Source organism: Oncorhynchus masou, chromosome 32, assembly GCF_036934945.1.
Source record: "Oncorhynchus masou masou isolate Uvic2021 chromosome 32, UVic_Omas_1.1, whole genome shotgun sequence".
NCBI lineage: Eukaryota > Metazoa > Chordata > Actinopteri > Salmoniformes > Salmonidae > Oncorhynchus > Oncorhynchus masou.
In genome coordinates this window covers 32,054,904-32,080,695 of record NC_088243.1, presented here as the reverse complement: position 1 = coordinate 32,080,695, position 25,792 = coordinate 32,054,904, and the positions used below count along the sequence as shown (strand labels likewise).

The window sequence follows — 25,792 nt, the reverse complement described above, 5'->3', positions numbered from 1 at the left end:
CTATACAAGGCAGCAGTGCCCACCTTCGCCCGGTCTCTAAAGGACATCACTCTCAAATGTAGCCCCAGCACTTCACACAGGAGCAACAAATCAAGACCCCCCCCCCCCCCCCGGACCTACACATAGAGGACCCACGCCAAGAGGACCTATATCCAGGACACAACACCACCAGCCACAAACACCCCCCCCCAAGTCAACCATGCCCACACCCCATTTTTAGGCCCCCTCAGATCAGACCTATGCCTCTCCTGCCCACCCCATACACCCCACCCCCGCAAAGAGGGCCTCAAAATTGGAAGTCACAGATACGCCCAGGCCGTGAGCGGGAAAACAGGCCCAACCCCCACTCTTACACTAGCCCAAGCCAATGGCATGTACCAGATGCTCAGTAGGCTCTGGTCACACTTACTGGCCTGAGGCCAAAATACACAACCAAAAACATTGGACACTTTATGGGACACAAAGCCTTCACTATCTCATCCTGGAATATCCCAGACCTGAGGTCATCTGCCTTTGACCTAAAGAGCAGGAACCTGGACTTCATCAAAGAAATCAGAAATACAGGCATTGTCATCCTACAAGAAACCTGGTATAGAGGAGATGGCCCCACTGGTTGCCCTCTAGGTTACAGAGCGCTGGTAGTCCCATCTACCAAACTACCAGTGTGAAACCGGGAAGGGACTCAAGGGGTATGCTAATTTGGTATAGAGCAGACCTAACTCACTCCATTAAATTAATGAAAACAGGAACATTTTATATGCCCAAATAACCAGCTATTACACCCAAGGTTGCCTGTGGTCTGAGTCTCTTAGCGCTATAAGGGCTCTTTCCTAGCATTGCACTCCGGGTGTTGCTCTTTGCCATAGTCCTGGAGTTGTCCCTCAGCTGGTAATCATGCTGCACCTCACCTCCTCCAAAGATCTGAGTTGTGCTGTGGACAGTTGGATGATGGAGGTCCATGGCTTCAGTGGTGTCTGGGAACACCACGTCCCTGTAAGACCATCCAGGTTCTACCCCCTGCTTTCTCTTTGTGAGACTGTAGCTTGTCTTATGTCCACAGCCAGGTGAGGGAGAGGCTGAAGAAGAATGTGGAGCAGATGAAGTCTCAGGACCCTAACTTTCGACCAGGTCTGGTTGTGTTACAGGTAAGAGCAAGAGTTTGTGTTTAGGGCTGCAGTTCAAATCTTGATTCTGTCCATGTAGCCTATTTTCCCATGGCCTGTTTCCTTAGATTGTCTATGGGTAGTATTTGTATCATTTGAGTGTACTTGAGATGGTAACGAATTTGTGTTGTGTGCTAAAAGGGATACAGAATAAAGCCTGGGGGTCATATCTTTCCTCAGGCAGATTCAGAACCACTCAGAGTGGAGAGGAGAATTTATTCCATTCTTATACTTATATAGTTGAATTATGAAATGTAATGTACATAATAAATGACATTGGTTATTCAATCATTATTGCAACACATGAGGACTACCTATTTGCTCCAATTGTGCTGTGTACTTTTCAGGTGGGGGACTGAGATGATTCAAGCCTCTACATCAGCATGAAGCTGAAGGCAGCAGCCGAGGTAAATAACAGTAGAAAGTTTGACGTGATTATTTATGTTTGATACATGTTCCACGTTGTTCCCTGTTCACTTCATAAACGCTGTTTTTCTTGTGCCTATTGTAGATTGGAATAAATGCCACACACCTAAGGCTCCCGAGGACTGCCACAGAGGATGAGGTGAGGAGGGGTCCTGAGGGGGTTGACTTCACAGCTTGCATAGCGTTTCTTCCTAGTGGTCCCTGTAGGCCACTTTCTGTCGCTCTCTTTGTCTCAGTCATTCCCTTTCTTTTGATTTCTTTCCCTTCCTCTCTCTTTTACACACCCCACATCTCTGTAGGTTCTGCACAGCATTACAGAGATGAATGAGAACTCTGCTATCCATGGCCTTATCGTTCAGCTGCCTCTAGACTCCATCCACAAAATAGATACTGAGATGGTGACTAACGCTGCGGCCCCAGAGAAGGATGTGGATGGGAAAGCACTAAGATGTTTCAACATGTTTGTCATGTTCGGTGTGACCATTTCACATCCACATCTTTGCCATTCTCGAAGCATTCTAGTTGAATATGTGAAGTATAATGACGCCACAAGCTTGGCACACCTGTATTTGGGGAGTTTCTCCCATTATTCTCTGCAGATCGTCTCAAGCTCTGTCAGGTTGAATGGGGAGCGTCGCTGCACAGCTATTTTCAGGTCTCTCCAGAGATGTTCGATCGGGTTCAAGTCCGGGCTGTGGCTGGGCTGCTCAAGGACATTCAGAGACTTGTCCCGAAGCCACTCCTGCATTGTCTTGGCTGTGTGCTAAGGGTCATTGTCCTGTTGGAAGGTGAACCTTCACCCCAGTCTGAGAATCTGCTCCATGGTGCTCAGGATTTCATCAAGAATCTCTCTGTACTTTGCTCCATTCATCTTTCATTCAGTCCTGACTAGTCTTCCAGTCCCTTCCGCTGAAAAACATCCTCACAGCATGATGCTGCCACCACCATGCTTCACCGAAGGGATGGTGCAAGGTTTCCTCCAGATGTGACACTTGGCATTCAGGCCAAAGAGTTCCATCTTGGTTTCATCAGATCAGAGAATCTTGTTTCTCATGTTCTGAGTCCTTTAGGTGCCTTGGTAAACAAGCGGGCTGTCCTGTGACTTTTACTGAGGAGTGGCTTCCGTCGGCTACTCTAGCATAAAGGCCTGATTGGTGGAGTGCTGCAGAGATGGTTGTCCTTCTGGAAGGATCTCCCATCTCCACAGAGGAACTCTGGAGCTCTGTCAGAGTGACCATCGGGTTCTTTGTTACCTCACTGACCAAGGCCCTTCTCCCCCGATTGCTCAGTCTTCCCAGCCTGTGGGCCAGCTCTAGGAAGGGTCTTGGTGGTTCCAAACTTCTTCCATTTGGAGGCCACTGTGTTCTTGGGGACCTTCAATGCTGCAGAACATTTTTGGTACCCTTTCCCAGATTTGTGCCCTCGACACAATCCTGTGTCGGAGCTCTCCGGACAATTCCTTCAACCTCATGGCTTGGTATTTGCTCTGACATGCACTGTCAACTTTGGGACCTTAGACAGGTGTGTGCCTTTCCAAATCATGTCCAATCAATTGAATTTACCACAGGTGGACTCCCAAGTTGTAGAAACATCTCAAGGATGATCAATGGAAACAGGATGCACCTGAGCTCAATTTCGAGTCTCATAGCAAAGGGTCTGAATACTTATGTAAATAAGGTATTTCTGTTTAATAAATTAGCTAAAATTTATTTTAAAAAACAGCTGTTTTTGCTTTGTCATTATGGGGTATTGTGTGTAGATTGAGGAACAAAATAAATTTAATCAATTTCAGAATAAGGCTGTAATGTAATAAAATGTGGAAAAAGTTAAGGGATCTGAATATTTTCTAATGCACTTGTAAGAGAGCGAGATATTGTAAGTCTGACCGTATACAAATGTAAGATAGGTTTAGTCAAATATTACTAAACCTTGAGCATCCGCTCAAGAACAAATCGGCGCGCGGCTGAATCTATACTGAACAAAAATATAAATGCAACATGTGTGTTGGTCCCATGTTTCATGAGCTGGTATAAAAGATCCCAGAAATGTTCCATATGCATGAAAAGCTTCTCTCAAAGTTTGTGCACAAATTTGTTTACATCTCTGTAAGTGAGCATTTCTCTTTTGCCAAGAAAGTCCATCCACCCGACAGATGTGGCATGATTAAACAGCATGATAATTACACAGGTGCATCTTGTGCTGGGGACAATAAGACCAATCTACAATCTCCGGTTTTGTCACACAACACAATGCCACAGATGACTCAAGTTTTGAGGGAGCATGCAATTGTCATGCTGACTGCAGGAATGTCACCAAAACTGTTGCCAGTGAATTGAATGTTAATTTCTCTACCATAAGTCGCCTCATGTTTTAGAGAATTTGGCAGTACATCCAACCGGCCTCACAACCACAGACCACATGTAACCACACCAACCCAGGACCTCCACATCCAGGTTCTTATCCTGTGGGATCATCTGAGACGAGGCACCCAGACAGCTGATGAAACAGAGTTGTATTTCTGTCTGTAATAAAGCCTTTTTGTGGGAAAAACTCATTCTGATTGGCTGGCCCTGGCTCCCCAGTAGGTGGGCCTGGCGCCCAAGCAGGTGGGCCTATCCCCCCCCCCCAGACCCACCGATGGCTGCGCCCCTGCCCATTCATGTGAAATGAAGTCACCACAGAGAAGTCACTACAGTCCCTGGTTCAAATCCAGGCTGTATCACATCCGCCCGTGATTGGGAGTCCCATAGGGCGGCACACAATTGGCCCAGCGTCGTCCGGGTTTGGCCGTCATTGTAAATAACAATTTGTTCTTAACTAACTTGCCTAGTTAATTTTAACAAAAATGTCATTCAATTAAAAAAATACTGTATCAAGGTTGGGAATACGCCAACATTAACAATAGAATTAAACATTATTGTTCTGTAGTAGCAGCTTCACCCAGGATGTTTTCTCAATATTCCCTTAAAGCTGCAAAAAAATGGGGGAATTATATAATTTTATACTAACACAATTGCTCAGAGAAAGATTTTGTTTAATGTGAATAATGATGAGTAATCGTGAATAATGATGAGTACCCCCAAGATATGCTAACCTCTCACCATTACCAATAACGGGGGTATGATCTTTGACCTCTAACTTTATCACCTATCATTATTCACGACTCATTCAGGATTATCCATGATCATGATAGGATCCACATTAATATAGTAGTGTTTAGAACCACTAGGCTACCCTGGAGTAGCAGGGGAGCCTAGTGGTTAGAGCGTTGGGCTAGTAACCGGAAGGTTGCAAGTTCAAATTCCCGAGCTGACAAGGTACAAATCTGTCATTCTGCCACTGAACAGGCAGTTAACCCACTGTTCCTAGGCCGACATTGAAAATAAGAATTTATTCTTAATTAACTGACTTGCCTAGTTAAATAAAGGTAAAATAAAAACATTCTATTCTTATTTAGAATAAAAACGACTCCAAAATGAACTACAAATGCATCCAACAAGTTTGTAGCATCAGAAGCATGTTGTGAATATGGGACCAAATACTAAACTTTTGACTTTTTATTTCTAAGAATCTTTAAGGGTGTCAATAATTTCTACCCACTACTTTGTTTTAGAAAAAATATGACTTATTAAGAAAAGCTCTTTCTCTGAGCAATTGTATTAGTATAAAATTATATAATTTCCAGAATGTTTTTGAGCATATAATATAGCTTAGTATTTGAATAAACTATTTAAAAAAAATCATTATTGCTCATCTTTAATCAAGGGTGTCAATAATTTCGGACCCCACTGTATGGTTAAGTATGACTAACTCTTAGTGGTTAGAATTGTTGATCAGAAACCGGATGCTGATAATGAGTGTACTGTTTGTGTGTTCCCAGTCTGACTAGTATAAATGCAGGGAAATTGTCCCATGGGGACCTGGGTGACTGTTTCATCCCCTGTACTCCTAACCTGTTTCATCCCCTGTACTCCTAACTTGTTTCATCCCCTGTACTCCTAACTTGTTTCATCCCCTGTACTCCTAACCTGTTTCATCCCCTGTACTCCTAACCTGTTTCATCCCCTGTACTCCTAACGGCTGCATGGAGCTCATCAGACAGACTGGTGGGTACAGTGGAGAAAATAGGACTAAATGCCAGTCAGCTGAATCACTTGACTTGAATGATAATGCAAAATATAGATTTCCGCCTAAATAGCCAAAAGTTATAATTTTTCATGATGCCCATAAACAAAAACTAGTAATGCTGCCTAGTTCTAGAAAGGACGGGAACTCACCTTTCTGGTAAAAATAATTATAAATTGCTGAGTTAAACTCCCTTTTGAGGTGAGCTCAAGTACAAGCTCAAGTACATCTTACAAATATTGTGAAAATATAACAAAAAATTTCAACAAAAGTGTGGAAATAGGACTTGAAATGACTGAAAAGTTTTTAAAATATAGTAACAATCAAATTACGAATGACTTATAAGATTTCACTTTTCTTAGAACTGGAAAATAAATATGATCATATTTAGTTAGTGTACAAATGTGGCCCCATTTAATTTAACTGATGACAGAGCATTTTCTGTAAAGTCTCCTCAGACTCGTTAGAACTTCAGCTTTATGCACAAAGTGACCAAGTGAAAGTGTTTATAATGAGATGAAACCACAACTGCTGGAATCGCTAGACTGTCCTCTTTCATATGCAGTCTCCAAGGTTGGGCTCCGTCCTTTAGAGAGCAAATCTATTATTTGTCTGGATAGGCCAGAAAATGTGACACACTGGAAAGTGTGTCATTCCCTATGCAAATGTAGAGTGTGAAACCTGACACTTCAAGTCTGCTCTGCTGACAGAGTGGTTGTGGAGAGCGGACAGCTGGGGCTTTCTGGTACTATAAGGCACTGGTGGGGCTTTCTGGTACTATAAGCACTTTCAGATCGCTTTGTACACCAAAATGTCAGTCAGAACCAGTCCAGAACCGCTCAAAGTTCATAAGAGGTATGTAAAAGTGCTCAATTTAATGATTGTGTGTTGGTGGCTGGGAAGAAAACTGTAGTGATTGGCCGCAGTAAGATTGTGGGTGCGCCCATGCATGACCTGCTGCTGTGGAACCACGCTACCGTGACAACCTGCCATTCAAAAACTGCTGACCTCGCTGCTGAGGTAAACCCAAGCCCAGAACATGTCACATGCTCACTCAGAACATGAACACACTCACAACCATAAGCTGTCATATACAGGCCATTACTACATCCAACTCGTCACGATCATGTATACAGGTAGCAATATGTCACATACAGATCCCATATACAGCAGCACTAATGTACATTAGATTGACAGACTCATTCCACGAAAGACACTAATATAGTATTTTGAGGAGATCCATCCAATCCCCTCTTTGCAGGTGGGCAGAGCTGACATCTTGGTGGTTGGGATCGGGAAGGTAGAGATGGTGAAGGGAGATTGGGTAAAGAAAGGAGCGGTGGTCATCGACTGAGGCATTAATCACATCCTAGGTTAGTATGGTCCCCTCCATTGGTTTCCCTTTTGACAAGGATTCTTTCTTTTTAGAACAAGTATGTGAGCTAACCATTTAGTGTGTCATCAGTTCTCCATGGAGCTGGCAACTTTTATTTATGGGTAAAGTTTAGGGGCACTTATGCCTGTTTTGACCTTCTAAGATGGGACGAGGCCCAGTGGGAAGCGCGAGGTGGGGGATGTGCAATACTCCTCTGCCAAGGAGCAGGCTGGCTTCATCACTCTCGTACCAGGAGGAGTGGAGCTCATGACTGAACACGGGTTGTCTGTATGCCTCAAGAATACGGTAGCCCACCAAGCTAAAGCCTTGGAATACAAGTCCTCAGATCTCAGCCAAAGTTACTCAAGACGTGAGTGTAGCTTACCGATCCACCTCTGCTTCGAAGGTAGTGTCACCCCTACTAGTAATTACACAAAACACTTCACCTCCAAAATTCATCCTGTGGGAATTCACATTTCAGGGGAAAAGTTGGTCATTTTGTTTGTGATGGAGCAACTCCCTGTCCTGTGGCCTTATCAATGTTATTCACCTGTTTCCGCAGCATGACATTATGGAAAAAAGACTGTGGAGCATTTTGTAGTAGATAAGGTGTTCCTTCAGAAGCTAATTTCCCTCTGTCTGGTAATCCTCTGAGCTGAGGCAATTGCATTCTAACGACATGAATGAATGGAAAGCAATTTTTCTTTTTATTCACTTTTATGGCACTGCGCAGTCCACGGTTGCTCAGAGCACATTCCCTTAGAATTAATAGCTTTTGTCCATAAGGCAGAACCATAGCAAATTGCCTTCGAGTTATGTACAAATTCCAAGCTGAACGTGTAGTCAGAGCTTTTTATTGGCTGTGTGGTTTGCGACTTTTCTTCATCTCCAGAACACAGTGCCAAGCGATTCCTGGAGTCTCACCAGCCAGGCAAGTGGAGCATCACCTACATCAAGCTCAACCTGCCTGTGCCAAGGTTGGTCCCCTCATCCTCTGCCTACCTTCTCTGATGTGGAATCACTCTATTTCGTAGTCACTTAGTCATACTTTTAATACTCCTCCATACTGTTGCTCAATAATTCAAGCATCCACTAACTGAGGAGGCTCGAGTCTTGAGTCTCTACCTTCATGGTGGAAAGCCCTAAACTTGGTCCTCAGAGGCTTGCGGAACATTTTCTGTCTGCTGTTACTGCTGACTAAATGAGTGTGACCCCACTGTGGCCCTTAGTGACATCGTGATCTCACGTTCCTGCGCACTCAAGCCCATCGACCGGATGGCCAGGGAGGTGGGGCTGCTGTTGGAAGAGGTGGAGCTCTATGGGAAGACCAAGGCCAAGGTGCAGCTGGACATCCTCAAACGCCTGCGGGCACAGCCTGATGGGAAATACGTGGTGGTCGCTGGGTACACTCGGTCTGTCTGTCTCGCTAGTTATTTTGTACTGGGTACAAGAACCTTTTGTTCTTGACTTGAATCTGTTATTTTTCTATCATGCTGTAGGTGTAATGTACCAATGTGCTCCTTGTCACTACAGTGGCCTGGTACAGAACTCTTGATTTATCAAGATTGATGATCTGTTATGCTCTCTGAAACTTTTCACACCAGTGTTAATGTTATCTGTATCTCTAGAATCACCCCCACCCCGCTTGGGGAGGGAAAAAGCACCACCACCATAGGACTGGTCCAGGCTCTGGGGGCACACATGAAGCTCACCGTCTTCGCCTGTGTCTGACCATATAGCTTAATTCTGATTCCAGTTCAACCTCCACCTCACTGGCGATATCCATGCCATCACAGCTGCCAACAACCTGGTGGCGGCAGCCATTGACGCCTGCGTGTTCCACGAAGCCACCCAAATAGACAAGGTGAACTCTCTCTCTCTCGACCTCTGTTGTTGAGAAAGATTGCACTGCACAAGGTGGTATTTCATGTTTGATGAATGTGTGTCAGCCCATTTCTTATCTTTCTCTTTTATTACCTCTCCCACAGGCTTTATATAACCATCTGGTCCCCCTTAGTGGAGGTCAGCGGATGTTCTTCCCCATCCAGATAAACAGACTGAAGGTAAAAACATCAGAACAAAGATAGGCTCATTGGATGACAATTGGATAATGCCGTTATCATCTTGGCTGTGCTAGTGAGAGAATTTCTCTGCAAGTGTCTGTGTGTATGACTCCTATAGAGTGTGTGCATTGAAAAGACTGACCCCACCACTCTCACTGAGGAGATCAACCGCTTCGCCCACCTGGACATGGACCCAGACTCTCTTACCTGGCACAGAGGTACTGGAGATGCACTGTGTCTGGGAGACACAAGCAGCTGTTATTGTGCATACTGCATATTATCAAAAATCATGAGAAATAGAATGTTTTATGGGTCTTTGGTATCCAACACTGAAAATGACGCAATGATCGTTTCCTGACGAAGATCACCGTTGGCCAATCACAGACTGAGAAGGGACACACTAGTTTACCATTAGTTAGTCACCTAATACTGACATGTTGACTCCTGTTCTGTCGCTCTCCCCAGGCCCAGTTCAGCATCTCGGTGGCCAGTGCTGGCTCTCACCAGCAGCCCGGAGGACATGCGCCAGCACCTGGCCAAGGTGGTGGCCACCAGCCGCAGCAGGCAGCCCATCACCACAGAGGATCTGGTCAGTGGCCCTAGTCTTTTTCCTTCACTGTTAACCAATACATAGGCCGTGATGAGTGCTTGTTGATTCTGGGCTTGAAAGGTTCTTCCTATGCTTTCACTCTGTACAAGGTGTGAGCGGAGCCCAGACTGTGCTGAAGAGGGATGCCATCAAGCCCAACCTGATGCAGACTTTGGAGGTGGGTGGGGGCCACAGAGCCGGGGGGGCTGAACTGTACTAGCCCGGCGACTGGAGGAGAGGGAAGCAAAGCAGCGTGGGAAAATGGGTTTTAGATTTATTTAATTGGTTAGGGTAGTGTGGATGTGAGGCTTCCTACATTATCCCGGAGCAGTGATAACGCATTTCCAGTCTGGAATAGACAGAAGGCATCTGCTTGTGGCTGTTTTTTAGTTTAGTTACTAATCCCCTATATCTCTTTTGAGAAGTACAGAGGCAGGATTTGGTCTAATCAACAGATATTTCAAAGCCTAGAACTTGCTTAGCTAAACTTATGTTGACTGCAGATAAGGGATTCTGAGTCGGTATGGCTTTTGATGTGGTAGACTGACTGCTGTGAGTCTGAGTGGTGACATTGCCACAGTCTGTGTATGTTCTGCTGCTGTGTGACTGAGGCGTTTTTCTCAACAGAAAACACCCGTGTTCGTCCATGCCGGACACTTTGCCAACATCGCCCATGGCAACTCCTCCATCTTGGCTGATAAGATAGGGCTTTGCGGGTAAGTGGAGCTAAAACACACAGCCATGGCAAGAAACAAAACTATGAAGTAGTCATGCAATGTGAGTGTTGGTTGTCTCTCTCATGGGATAGCGACAGTGGCTGGGTTCTGTGCTTACATCGGCATGGAGACATTCTTCAACATCAAATGCCGCTACTCCGGCCTCACGTGGTGGTGCTGGTGGCCACTGTCCGAGCCCTGAAGATGTTTTATAAATTGTTTTTATTTTACCTTTATTTAACTAGGCAAGTCAGTTAAGAACAAATTCTTATTTTCAATGACGGCCTAGGAACGAACAGTGGGTTAACTGCCTCGTTCAGGGGCAGAACCACAGATTTTTTTACCTTGTCAGCTCAGGGATTCGATCTTGCAACCTTTCGGTTACTAGTCCAACGCTCTAACCACTAGGCTACCTGCCGCCCCATGCACAGAGATGGGCCAATGGTGAGTGACTGCACAGTTTACCGGGGGTCTCCAAATATCTTTCCATCTCTGTCCTAACGGTGGTGCCAACTGGCAGCTTTCAGAAAGACTGCTTCAGAAAAAACTATCGAAGGTTTTTACCCTCAAAGGAAAAAGAATGGTTGCTCACTGCAGTGAATTATAATCATCAGATCAGCCTAGAGAATGTTCACACGTTATTGTCACATCTTCTCGTATGGAATGTTCTATCCCGCGTCAATGAATGCAGGTGCACTGCTGAGAATGTAATTACATTTCCTGCTGTTTGGCGGTCACACAGGAAGACCTCATTCATATTCACTCTGCTGCTGCTTTAGCTCTACCCCCACAAACACTACTAAGTTTCATGTCATTGGGTAGGGATTGATCCCATAATTGCTTATGCTAGTTTGGTGGCTTTTTGACTGGACTTCTCCCTTGCTGCAGGTTACTGCTGGACTGCCCCTGCCCAAAGAATATGTGGAAGAGGTAAGACACTACTCCGCCCCTCACCCCCACTGTCTTAACTTCCGCCCCTCCCCCTTCACACCTCATCACATCAATGAAAGGGCATCCATCCTAAATGTGTCACTTCCCCTTTATGAAAATGTTTTGTTGATGACATATTACCCATCCTCTGCACTAAAGACTCAATCATTCATTAGAAGGCATCAAGGGCATGAGCGTGGTATTTGCTCTGTCTTGTGACCTGGTTTAATTCTCATCTGACGCTATTAGTTGATCTGAATTACCCAGGCCTATCCATTATGGAGTGCAATTAGGTCCAGGTCACAAGCTCCCTTCATTTACATAGACCAGTGCATACTGCTTACATGTGATCATTGATGCGAGTAGAAAATGGCTGCACTTAACTTGCTCGTCAAGGTCACTGGGGTGTCTCTACAAAGGCAGAGTATACACAATATGTTATGTAATGGCTATATATCAACAAGACCCATTGTGTGTTCTTGCGTAGAACCTTGAGCTTCTCGGGAAGGGCTGCAGTAACATGAGGAAACAGGTGGAAAATGCCACACACTTTGGAGTGCCAGTGGTGGTGGCCGTCAACGCTTTCAAGTAAGTCCTAGTCATGGTGAGCATCTGAAACTATTTTACCCCTATTGTCCTGTGTATTAGTGCATTGACCTCTGACCTTTGTGACCCTGACTGCAGGACAGACACTGAAATCAGAGCTGGACCTGATCTGTAGCCTGGCCAAGGCAGTGGGAGACTTTGATGCGGTGCGCTGCTCTCAATGGGCTGAAGGGGTGCTGGTGCTGTGGCCCTGGGACAGGCTGTGCAGAGGGCTTCTGAGGCCCCCAGCGACTTCAAGTTTCTCTATGATGTAGAGGTAAAGCGAGCGTTGGACCTTACTGAAAGACCTTGGTTTTCACTTTATGACATAGGTGCATTGATTTCATCTTGCTCAGGTCGTAAAGGTTTTTCTCATCTTGACTGTTCACTGGCTGGACTTCCATTCATACCATCTCACTATCAGTCTTGTGTCATGTCCGTAGATTAAATCACTGATTCACTTCTTATGCTCCGATGACTGTTTTCATCACAGAGTATCCATACATCAACCCCATGTCACCCCATCAGTCAATGTGCGACTGACAGGTGAGGAGAGATGTGCCTGTGACCCCTGAGTCGAGGTTAGTTGAAATGTGAAATGGCTCTATTCTCCACTACAGTGGATCTGTCAGAGACAGGAGCAGGACTGCTGCTGTACGCCCCTCTGGTGATTGGTGACTGCCCATGCGACTGACTGAGAGCACAAGGGGAATCAGAGGAGAGGAGCAGTGGAATATTGGTTGATTCCTGATATAGACTATGCAATGGCTTCCCACTGGGCACAAATTGGTTGAATCAACGTTATTTCAACATAATTTGTCAATGTACTGTAAAGTGGAATCTATGTGGAAAATACATTGAATTTGAAAATAGTAATCAACAAACTGTTGAGGGTGAAATTTAAACCACAGGATTATGTCATGGTAACCAAATTTCAACATAGGAAAAACCTTGTATAAAATATGTTGAATTTGTACCTTTAAAACGTCAGATCTTCAATGTTATATCCACTATCAGAAAAAAATGATAGAACTATCCAAGCAAAAGATGCTGCCCTGCCTATCTGTGCCACTGCCTTAGTCTGGCTTTAATTCCAGTTTGTTTGCAAATGAATAATTGATATGTTGGATTTACGTCTCCATCTCAACTAAAAATCTAAGTTAAACAATAGGACTACATCAAATCAAACTTTAAATGCACTTTAAATAAAGTTTTATTTGATTTAGTCCTATTCTTTAACTTAGACTTTTGGTTGAGATGGAAATGTGAATCCAATATATAAATGATTACTTTGTAGACAAACTGAAATTGAAGACTAGTCAGTGGCACAGATGGAATTAGCCAAGCACAATATAAATCTCCTTCAAATGTTGATATTTAGTTGCATTGACAACCAAACACAACACAATGTCAGCACAAGAACTGTTCGCTGGGAGCTTCATGAAATGGGTTTCCATGGCCGAGCAGCGGCACACAAGCCTTTGATCACCATGCACAATGACAACCGTTGCGGCTGGGGTGGTGTAAAGCTCGTTGCCATTGGACTCTGGAGCAATGCCTTCTCTGGAGTGATGGATCCCGCTTGACCATCTGGCAGTCCGATGGACAAATCTGGGTTTGGCGGATGCCAGGAAAACACTACCTGCCCGAATGCAGTGTCAACTGTGATGGAGGAGGAATGATGGTCTGGGGCTGTTTTTCATGGTTCGGGCTAGGCCCCTTATTTCCAGTGAAGGGAAATCTTAACGCTACAGTATACAATTACATTCTAGACGATTCTGTGCTTCCAACTTCGTGGCAACAGTTTGGGGAAGGCCCTTTCCTGTTTCAGCATGACAATGCCCCCGTGCACAAAGCGAGGTCCATACAGAAATGGTTTGTCGAGATCTGTGTGGAAAAATTTGACTGGCCTGCGCAGAGCCCTGACCTCAACCCCATCGACCATTTTTGGGATGAATTAGAATTCCAACTGTGAGCCAGGCCTAGTCACCCAACATCAGTGCCCGACCTCAATTATGCTCATGTGGCTGAATGGAAGCAAGTCCCCACAGCAATGTTCCAACATCTAGTGGAAAGCCTTCCCAGAAGAGTAGAGACTGTTATTGTAGCAAAGGTGGGACCAACTCCATATTAATGCCCATGATTTTGGAATGAGATGTTCGACAAGCAGCACACCTGCTTGTGTCGTGTAAAATATATAGCCTATTAACTTGTTAACAAATGATATGCTGGATTCACAGCTCCCAACTCAACCAAAAATCAATTATAAAGAATGGGATTAAGCCAGTGGCTCAGATGGAACTATACAAGCAGTAGATGCATATCCTTTAAATGTTGATATTTGGTTGTGTTGTCAACCAAACACAAGTCAATATGACTTTTACATGAAATATAGTAAATAGCCTAATGTTAAGGCTATCTTACAAATGTAACATTCAACCTTAAAATGAGTAACACATCCATGGCCACATTGAGGTTAATGTGACTATACATTTGTTCTTATGTAATCATATTAAGTGTGCATGTTCAAGATAGCATGCATGGGTCGTCTCAGGTCTGTGGAGATCTTCACAATTGCTGTTGCTGTTGTACTGTGCAGAATCTGGAACAGCATGTGTGACAACTAAACCAAAAATTGGACTTTGTTTTTTGATTGGAATTTGGTTGTGCTTTTATATGGTTGAAAGCATAGTGATAACACACTGGAAATTCAACTTACTCATTGACCAACGTCTCAACCAAATGTTACCAAATTGTCCACGTTAAAATGACGTGGTGTGCCCAGTAGGTTGGTACTGTTGCAAATGCACTAAACGAATCCGTGGAGATGACCTGAACCAGTTTTATGGTACTCATATGTCATGCATATGTGTGTGTGTTTGTCTGTCTGAATCACTTTTAGCTGCCCATTGTGGAGAAGATCCAGATCATTGCTCAGAAGATCTATGGGGCTGATAACATAGAGCTGCTGCCAGATGCCCAGCACAAGGTGGAGCTTTACACCAAATGGCTATGAGACCAAGGAGTTTAATCGAGATGGTTATTTGTTTACATGATATCTGGAGCTCATGCTACTCAAAAAAAAGAGACTTAAGGGCAGATTTTATTTTTGTTGGTGAAATTCTGTCAGACTTGCATTTCTATTTGAGGTTTTAATCTCCTTTCAATGAATGTCATTATTGTCTTGTCCAGGGCTTTGTCGAATCTGCCCATCTGCATGGCAAAGACCCATCTGTCCCTGTCCCACGAAGCGGATAAAAAGGGGGTGCCCACAGGGTTCGTCCTGCCCATCATGGACATTCGTGCCAGTGTGGGTGCTGGGTTCCTCTACCCTCTGGTTGGCATGGTAAAAAAGCACTGGCCTCAACAGAGAATCAACTGAATTAATCTCTTGATCAGAGGACACAAATATACTGATATTGTTATTTTTTTTCTGCCCCATCCTAGATGCCCACGATTCCAGGGCTGCCCACAAGGCCATGTTGCTACGACATTGACCTGGACCCTGAGACTGAGCAGGTCAACGGACTATTCTAATTGGTGCTCCACCCTGTGTACCTGAAGGAATCCGCTAACATTACAGCTATATGAACGACATCAATACAACAACCCATACTAGTTTACAGATATGCTTGATGTCTGATGATTCTGGATATTCTCTCTTTCGATCTCGAACTGGTCTGTAGTCTGCAGCACCCACAACGAGCCCTAATGAAATGTGGTGGAGCAATAACTGGAAGCTCTTCCCTCCCCTGTCAATAATGTCCTTTATGTTTCACTCAGTCTCTGACGCCTGTCAATAATTCATTTTGCTCTGCCTGTGGCCACTGAAGGGTAAATGTAAAGAAACTTAAACTGTTTGTCCCTCGAGACTAACTCTGTATTAGTATTCTAGCAGGGAGAAATGACCTACTTAACATTCCTTTCAATAATCACCTCTAAAAATAAACAAACCTTCCCAGAAGCTACTGTATCTTATCCCTCCAGACGTACAGTGATGTGTCTGATAATACTGTGCATGGCAAGGAGACCCTAGGGAGAGGGAAGTCTCAGATCATGAATCGGGTGGTTATTTGTGTGTAAATCAGACTCTGTCTACTGCTATGGACTGGTAAAGATTCAAAACAGAGTTGAAAATTAAACAGAACAAATTCGGACATTGCTGCATTATAAAAACTTCTGACATTGACCATCCTTGTTGTTTAAAGATTTGTCCTAATTGTGCCTCTCTTAATGTTTCCTTTGGTCATTCTATATTACAATATAAAATAGAAACAATGTCAAATACTGTTAAAGTACTGTACACTAATTGATTCTGTGAAATTTGAGCATGTTGCTTAAAATCAATATGACACATTTCAGAAAATAACGATTAAATGGAGAAAAAAACACAGTTAAAATGGAAAATGTCTCTGTTCATTGGAATTTTTAAGGGGTTTTAATAAATAGCACAGGTGTGATATTTTTTTCTAGAGTGGATTTCCCCACTGAGGAGGTTGGTGTGTGCATTAGTTTTGTGACTGGTGACCAGAGAAGCTACAATTATTATAGAGCTGAGTCTGACATGGACCACCTGCTGGGGCTGCCATCTGCCTAGCAGCACAACTACATGCAGAATCAGAGCCAGGTAGCATGGCTGTGCAGCTAATTTAGAGAAGAGCAGGAAAAAAAACAGTACAGTAATCTTAACTATTCACAAAACGTTATATTGTATTGGCTGCAACCTTTACCCTCTTTGTCCCGGTTATTGAGACAGATAAATACCTGTCTATACTGACTGTAGTATCAATCAGAATTGAGGGGGGTGGCCTTGGTGCATAATTATATATTGGTGACAATTTTGTGTCAATTGAAAACAGAAATTCACAAATATAGTGCCATCAGAACGTATTCATGTCCCTTGACTTATTCCACATAGTGTTACATGCCGAATTCAAAATGGATTTCTCACCCATCTACACACAATCCATAATGGCAAAAGTGAAAACTTGCTTTTAGAAATGTTTGCAAATTTATTGAAAATGAAATATGTAAATTAGATATTTCTGTAAGTATTCACACCAGAGTCAATAATTTGTTGCACTTTAGGTGGTGATTACAGCTGTGTGTCTTTCTGGGTAAGTCTCTTAAGAGCTTTCTACACCTGGATTGTGCAACATTTGGCCATTATTATTTTCAAAATGATTCAAGCTCTGCCAAATTGATTGTTGATCATTGCTAGACAACCATTTTCTGGTATTTTGCATGTGCTTGCTTTTATTTTCTATCCTGATATTAGTCCTTAAAGATTACAAGCATACCCATAATATTATGCAACCACTTGAAAATATGGAGAGTGGTACTCAGTAATGTTATGTAATGGATTTCTCCCAAACATAACACTTTGTAATCAGGAAAAAAAGTTAATTGCTTTGCCACATTTCTTGCAGTATTACTTTAGTGCCTTGTTGCAAACAGGATGCATGTTTTGTAATATTTTTACTCTTTCAATTAGGTTAGTATTGTGGAGTAACTACAACATTGTTGATCCATCCTCAGTTTTCTCCTATCACAGCCATTAAACTCTGTAACCGTTTTAAAGTCACCATTGGCCTTATGGTCAAATTCCTGAGTGGTTTCCTTCTTCTCCGGCAACTGAGTTAGGAAGGACACCTGTATCTTTGTAGTGACTGGGTGTATAGATACACCATCCAAAGTGTAATTAATAACTTCACCATGCTCAAAGGGATCATCAATGTCTGCTTTGGTTGAATCTGTGTTTGAAATTCACTGCTTGACTGAGGGACCTTACCGGTAATTGTATGTGTGGGGTACAGAAATCAGGCAGTCATTAAAAGAGCATGTTAAACACTATTATTTACATTTACATTTAGGTCATTTAGCAGACGCTCTTATCCAGAGCGACTTACAAATTATTGCACACAGTTTGAGTCCATGCAACTTATGTTAAGCAAATGTTTACTCCTGAACTGATTTAGGTTTGCCATAACAAAGGAGTTGAGTACTTACTGACTCAAGACATTTCAGCTCCTCATATTTAATAAATTTGTAAAAATGTCAACAACAAAAATATCCACTTTGACATTATGGGGTATTGCGTGTAGGCCAGACGAAAAAAACATCTCAATTTAATACATTTTGAATTCAGGTAGTAAAAAAATTAATGTGAGAAAGTCAAAGGGTGTGAATACTTTCTGAAGGCACTGTACGTTGTAGTGATAGTGGGCAGGGCATCGTGCTACAATCCAATCAATGCGTCACTATGGAAACCGGGTAGGATGCTGCTGCTTTGAAACATGTAAATGAAACATACTGCTTGCTCTCTGATAGAGCTGTCGGACACTTGCACTCGGACTGCGGCTTGTCAGGACGTCTACAGGTATTGTGCTGTGCCACCATGTATCTAATGGCATTGGGAAATTAAGAAATATTTTCCTACATAGTTGTACAAATGGTAAGTAGAACATGATTATATACATATTATATATATTATTTTCTGAATAATTGTATTTTAATTGCTACTTCACCATTTAAATAGATGCAGTTAAATTATTCATTCATTGAAATGAATTGTAATTTATTAGGTTAGGAACTATTTGAAGAGAGGAGTTATTTCTTCCAAAGGTATCATTTGAGAGAAAATCCTATTGTTGTTTTGCTCAATGCTTTTACCTGATTGTAACCTTCTTCTACCTTTCATCTCTTCTACATTAGCCTAATAAATGCAAATGTGATAACAACCTCAATATTCATTGAGTCATGGATGAGTCATGGGGTAAAAATAGACAACTAATGTTGGGTTGAAATGATCTAATTGGCATAATTAGTCTCATAATTGTGACTCATTCATGACAATAAAGACCTTTAAAGTTAGAAGCTGTAATATTGATGAATATTGTGCTTCTGCAAATAAGAACAAAGCCATTTGTTGCATCTCCTTTGAGACTCCTGTATCTGATATGTATACCTCAAAACACGCTTACTACTTTTGCGCCAGGAAAACGTTATTGATTGCGCAAATCTTCACACTTTCGAACAATTCACCAATGTGTGTGTTTTATTCATAGGGCTGATATCCTGACAGAGGGTCTTCAAGGATTTTGTCCTCTGGTGTCATGGTTGAGTAATGTTTTGACACATCCAACTTCCTCTGGAAGATAAATAACTGAAGAGCTGGTCTGATAATACATCAACCATGCCAGTCAAAGAGGCTTCGATTGGACACACTCAGGGAAGAGTGGGGCTGAGGAGAAAGCTGACAGGTCCTCCGCGACGACTCCTTGGTAAATCAAAGACTAGCAGTGACATGGAGAGGAAGGGAAAGACTTGCGCTTGGGGACAGAGATCAGGGGATGGCAAAGGGACCAAGGAAGATTCCATGACTGGCTGTCAGGACACAATCTTCGAAGAGGTTCCACTGGAATCTACCACAAAGAGCCCTCGGAAATCCACTGATTCCAAAGAGGAGGAAACACTAGAAAACACAATGGAAACCACAAAGTCACTCTCCACAGAACAAAGTGATGTAAAAGCTGTCCATTCAAACCAAAAGCACAAGAGGGAAAAACAAGGCACAAGGAAGCGATGTTTCTCTCCATCACTCATCTGCATTAGAAGGTGGAGGAAGAGAGCTGGTGAAAAGGAAGACAAGGAAGGTCATGATATCACATTTTTCAACAAGCAAACCAGAGACTTTGCTGTTCAACCAACTGCAGTTTATGGGGTAACAACCAGTGAAAAGCAAGTTAACAATTGCTCTAGCATGGACACTCCTGCGATGAAAGGAAAGGATGAAAAAGTCAAAGTTAAAACCTGGAGAATCTTCAAAAGGCTCATGATCGCTCCCAGCGACCATTCAAAAACAAAGCAAGAACAGCTAGGACCAGAGATTTCTCTACAAGATTATTCTCCTTGTGCTATTTCCTACAAGAAAAAGACTGCGAATCTCTGGAGGCACAGAACCAAAAAGCCCTCTCCTTTCTTCCAAGAGCGTATTGGAGGCACACAGGAATACATTGAGGAGGAGACTATAGTCCTGGCTAACAGACATGCTGATGATATTACTGAGCTCATGAACCCTAATCCACATCCCCTAGATTTTGTCAGGGAGGTTAAGGGGCATTGCTCTGAGACACTAACAGTGAGTGTGGATGTAAGTGTTATGAAGTCAGAGGACACTGAGGTCAGAGACACCATAGAAACAAGAAAAGAAGAAACTAAGGCTTATGAAAACCCTGCTCCTACAACTGATAAAATGGAAGCTAAAAAATATCCTGAAAATAGACTGAAGCAGGCAGATGAGATGCTGGCAACCCCATATCCCATAGAGACCTATAGTTGTGCCGGCAATGACGGGGTGAATCTTGTTTCAGAGGTAGAGGAGGTGCAGAGACATTCAGGCTTTAGTGAAAGTGTTACCTCAAGCACAGTTGCCGCAGAGGATCCATCATTGGGGGGGAATTCACATTAAACGCTTTTAACAAACACATTGACTTAAATGCAATTTGTGAGGATGCTTTTGTACATAATGGAATAAAAGCAATAGAGGAAAACACTCCAACAAGCATAATTGTAAATGAGAGTGTTAAAGAGGATTCACATTTAGAGAGTAACATGTGTGATGACGTGCATTTATACCCCATTGAACTGAACAACTCTTTGAAGACTGGTTGTGACACATTCCATGAAATCCTCAATGCTGAAAATAATGGTGATTCTAAGCAGAACTGTGATATGCAGCAGAAAGAGGTCCACCTGCTGGAGACGGCATGCTCTGTGGTTCAGGTCGTCATAACCGCTGCCTTGGATCAGCTCAGGGTTGAGCTGGTGAACTCAGATACCACACTGACCCAAGAGGAAAAAGAGTGCTGAATGTTCACGTGCAAAAATCCAAAAACTCTCTCATTCAGAGGTACAATGACCTTTGCATCATCCTGCTTATGATAAATGATGAACCTGTATCACAACAGAAAGCTATGGTTTTATTGTTTGTATAAAACAAATAAGAGAAAACATGCTGTCTAAAGGTATAGATAGTTGCTAATATGTCATCTTGATCTTTGTGAATTTATGTCTTAGAAATATGATACTGTATCATGGATGGATAATATTTAAGCAGCTTCTTGCTTTTCTGTCATATTGTTTGTTTAGCAACTCATCGTGTGACATAACACCCCAGATTGTGGAAGACTTGTTTCCATAGCAATGAGATCCATATTATTATACTGTACTTTTACATGGACATGTGCAATAAACTTTTGTCATGCCTTTTCAATTTATATTCAACCAAATTAAAAAACAAAAATGTAATCTGTGTACAAACATGCCATTGCTGTATAAATAACTGCATTTGAGAGACTATTTAGTAGCACAGACCCCAAATGTATTATCTTTAGAATATATTTCATAGGACATGTATGAGACAGCTAATTTGAGATGTGTATCCCTCTGGTGGTAAAGGTCACAACTGCAAGGACCATTGGGTGGCAGGTAGCCTAGCGGTTAGAGTGTTGGACTTGAAACCGAAAGGTTGCAAGATCAAATCCGAGCTGACAAGGTACAAATCTGTCGTTCTACCCCTGAACAAGGCAGTTATTTTCAATGACGGCAGTTCCTAGTTAAATAAAGGTCAAATTAAATTGGCCATTTTACTGGGTCAATGCTGTGGGCTTTTTGTTGTACACAAACATTAGTCTTGGATTTTTTTTCTGTAATGTTGTGGAAAGGATTGATAACAAGGGCTTTATTACTACCCCATTGGTTCATGTTCTCTATGTGAGTAAATCATAAGAATGACTTAATTGACTGATCTGGGCAGTCTGGCATACACAAGAATGGTAAGAATGGTGGTGCGTCTCACCGACTCTTGACATATAAGGTCCTGTTTAGATATGTCATCGTATGAATATTTGCTTATGCATTAAGAAGTTAAACAATCATTTTGCTCAGTTTTATAAGTATGTTTTATTTGAGATTTGTCAACTTCACAAAGTTGCCCAAACTGTTTTCTTTGTAATAAGTGTTGACAACAGATGCATGATCATATCTTTAATGTCCGCCACAACCTCCTCTTGCTCCGTGATCACCTCCTCCATGTTCACCTCCTCTACCACCTCTTCTCCCTTACCCATGACTGTGTTCCCCTCCACCATTGCCCTTCCCCTGGAAATTACCAAAAAAATGACATCCTAGACTCACCCTTCCGACTCTCCTTTTTTTCCCCCAAGTTAATGTTGATAGTTAATAAACATTTTTGCAACGTGTAAGCCTCCTACCTCTTATTTGCCCTCTCCTCCGGAGCCCTGTGAAACAGACAGTATTCTGTTTACATCCCGCAGGACAACACTGGCAGCTAAGATTTGCTAAAGTGATTTAAGACTGAGTTGACTGAAGTAAAGAAGCCTAGAGAGACAAATCTTTCCCAAAACGCACAAGTCTGAAACCATTTTTTATATTTCAAAAGTAAGTGAACTGACTTACCTCTGCCTTTTTGTGTCTTGGCCCACTCATCTTAATATTGTAAATGTAAAGGGCAGAGCTAAACATCTTTCTATGTCTGTCACATCACCCCACTGCTTCGGTGGGCAGTAATTGTGCCCTTCCCATTTAAAAGGGGACATTGCCTGGCTGATAAAGTCCTCCTGACTTCAGCGATGTACACCCATCATTCATGCAAACCAAAGAGGAATGGTCAATACTTATTGGGTCTATTCTATACTATTTTACTATGTGCACACAAAGAATGGCACTACCAAACTGATTTTCACTGAGTAGGCAGGCCTAACCCATAGTCCCATATGAGTGATAACGAAAGTCAGACAATGTCTATGGTGTCACAGTAGTGGTCTACAGGGGCTCTCTAACCCCTCTTGGTTAAGATTAGTTGAATCTCTAGTTGATCATAGATATATAACGTTAATGGTCTTTCCTTCACCAACAATGACATGAGAGCATAAATTAACGCATGAGAGCCAACAAAAGTTGATGCAAGCCTATGTATGTATGGCAGGTGAGGCTTTGGAATAAACCACCAACCAGAAGGATAAAGCAAGTAATCCACCTAGTGGTTAAAAGGGGTAATTATTCAACATTTCCGTCTCGTCCACATGTTTTTTCCAATTTGCACAGAGGCTGCACAATTTCGCTATAATGATACCTTAAATTTTTATAGGCATACACGTCAAAAAGTTTATGAATTTGTACATTTCCAAAAATACACACTGCTGCTTCCTATTTATCATATGTGTTAGCAGATTGTTAGCTTGATAAGTACCAACGTGTTCTACTTCGACGACCGTGGAAAATCACCATCCAACATGGCTTGCTACATCCCAGGTAGAGCTAGCAATCTAATATAATCTATCACCGTTTTTTCTTTAAATAAACTAGCTTGCCAAATTGCAATCCGTTGAGGATTTCATGGTCAGCAGTGGATTTTGTTTGTTATTTTTTAGCGCCAAATCTAAAAACTCACTTGTCAGTGTCATTCCAAGTAGCTCGTTTGCTAACGTTAGCCTAAACAAATATCTACATGTAAACACGTGTCAATTCATCATGCATGCAGGTTATGCATGAAAATCGAGTGTCATTGCAAATCACTTACTGTTAATGGAATGCAATTATAATGTATGTGGCCATCTCTTTAGTCAGGCAACTTTCAACAGTTGGACAGGTGGAGGTGGGCATCGAATACCAGCACCTGCACGATGAAAGTGGATACGTGGTAGAGGGTAGAGACCGCAGTGATTATGCCGTGAGTGTTATTGGTCTTCTTCGCCTGCTGCAACTGTTCCCTGTGTCATTGCTGTTAATTACAATGGGATCTCATGGAGCCTATGCAAGCCAGTACAAGGTCAGAGACATCCAAGGTCTTTTGAACATGTGAACGATGATGATGTTCCAAAAGTTAGTTTATATCAAATAAGAACAGACTACTGTCCTCATCATGGATGGTACCTGGCAAGTGCCGGAGAACATTTTTATTTTGTTAAGTTTAGCCAAAAATATTTATAAATAACCCAAGATGGTTCATCTGTGCCGATTTCAATGGGAGAAAATGAAGCAAAGTGGGCAGAGCTAAGCACGAGCTAGCGAGATCCTATTGGCGGGTTCTATCATAGTGGTGGACCAAATACATTTTGCCATTCATTGTAGCTCTGTAGAGTTGCTATTTTCTCTTGGCATTATTGGATTACTCATTATTCTAATCAAGTCTTGATTTTAATCAACAAATACGAAAATCAGTTCAAAAAATGTTAAGGGTACAAAACTGTGTACATATCTCGCTGAATTGGGTTTGGCTGGGGTAGGCCGTCATTATAAATAAGAATTTGTTCTTAACTGACTTGCCTAGTTAAATAAAGGTTAACAAATTAAATAATAGGCTAAATCATTACATATCCCATCAAGCCAAGTGGGGGAGGCTGCCTGTTGACACAGTTCCAAGAACCGTCAGAAACGTTCCATCTAACTCTACGCCAATGACGACAGTGGATCTCAAAACGCGCTAAGTAGCAATGATATCCTTCGCCCCGTTGTTTACGACACGACACATAGCTCGAACCAGTCATGACTATTTAACAAAACAAATAATTTGATGGTGAAGTATTTATGAAGTTTGTCAATGAGGACAAAAACTAGCTAGTTTAGCCACGGAAAACGGGGAAAACAAGCTCGGGACAGGATATAGCTGGGCGCACATGCGCACCAGGCTAATTCAGGACACGACCTGTAGTTTTTATGCCCCGATATCAGGAGCTTGCGGCGAAAAGTTAGATGAAACAATTCAGAGACTGAATCGAATGCATCAAATTACAAATATTAAAGGAGAGCAAATCGATCGGTATAGAATCCCGAAATCAGCTGCAACTTAGTAAAACAACGCTTAAAACGATGTTTGAGTGAGCCACTCTGTAACTCAATTCGCACTTGTGCAATTTTTTAAAGCTTTGGCAAGGGGTCACGTCTACAAAACGTAGTGCATTCTGTTCAGATTTTAGTTTGGGGAACAGAAAACTATAGAGGTCGGGGGTTTTCCTCGATGAGAAAATCATGCAGAATGTCAGCCCAGTTCCATCTCGCTCCATACACTCCCACTGGGCTTCCTCTCCTCACCATTTTTTTATATTTTATTTTACCTTTATTTAACTAGGCAAGTCAGTTAAGAACAAATTCTTAATTTCAATGACGGCCTAGGAACAGTGGGTTAACTGCCTGATTTGTACCTTGTCAGCTCGGGGGTTTGAACTTGAAACCTTCTGGTTACTAGTCCAACACTCTAACCACTAGGCTACCCTGCCTCCCCATATTTGGTAGGGAGTGGAAATTCCAACCGGATGCTACATATGTTGAAACATCGGACTCCTTGTTCTATCTGTGGTTTAGCTATGTCCTTGAAACATTTGGAACTCATGTATTGAAATTCATGCATGTTCTAGGCATATGTTTGACTACACTAAATGCAATTTGATCTAAAGGTTAGTTTACAGTAAAGGTAGATTAATTAAATTAATTATCTCATAATTATGTTAGGGAATTACCCCAAAATCTGTAAAGGAAATACTGCAACTGAACTGGCTACAATAGGAACACCTAATGTTCACAAACTACAGTTGGGTCACCTGCTACTGTCCTCCCTTCCACTGGAATACTTTTATGTTCAGCTAATAGCTGTTTTCTTTGCCTTTCTTGCATCTGGTGGTCAAACCACGAGTGTTAAAACAGTCTTCTCTCTCGCTCTCTAATGTCAACTCTCCCAGCTCTTACCAAGAAAGCCCCCTTTCTTTCCATTTACTGTAACCCGCATCCTCAGCCACTGTGCA

General features: G+C 42.4%; 1 pseudogene; it reads left to right on the top strand.

The window, feature by feature from the left end:
• The first annotated feature begins 958 nt into the window (after positions 1 to 958).
• Positions 959 to 15,509, top strand: LOC135526972 (C-1-tetrahydrofolate synthase, cytoplasmic-like; annotated as a pseudogene).
• Positions 15,510 to 25,792: the final 10,283 nt, after the last annotated feature.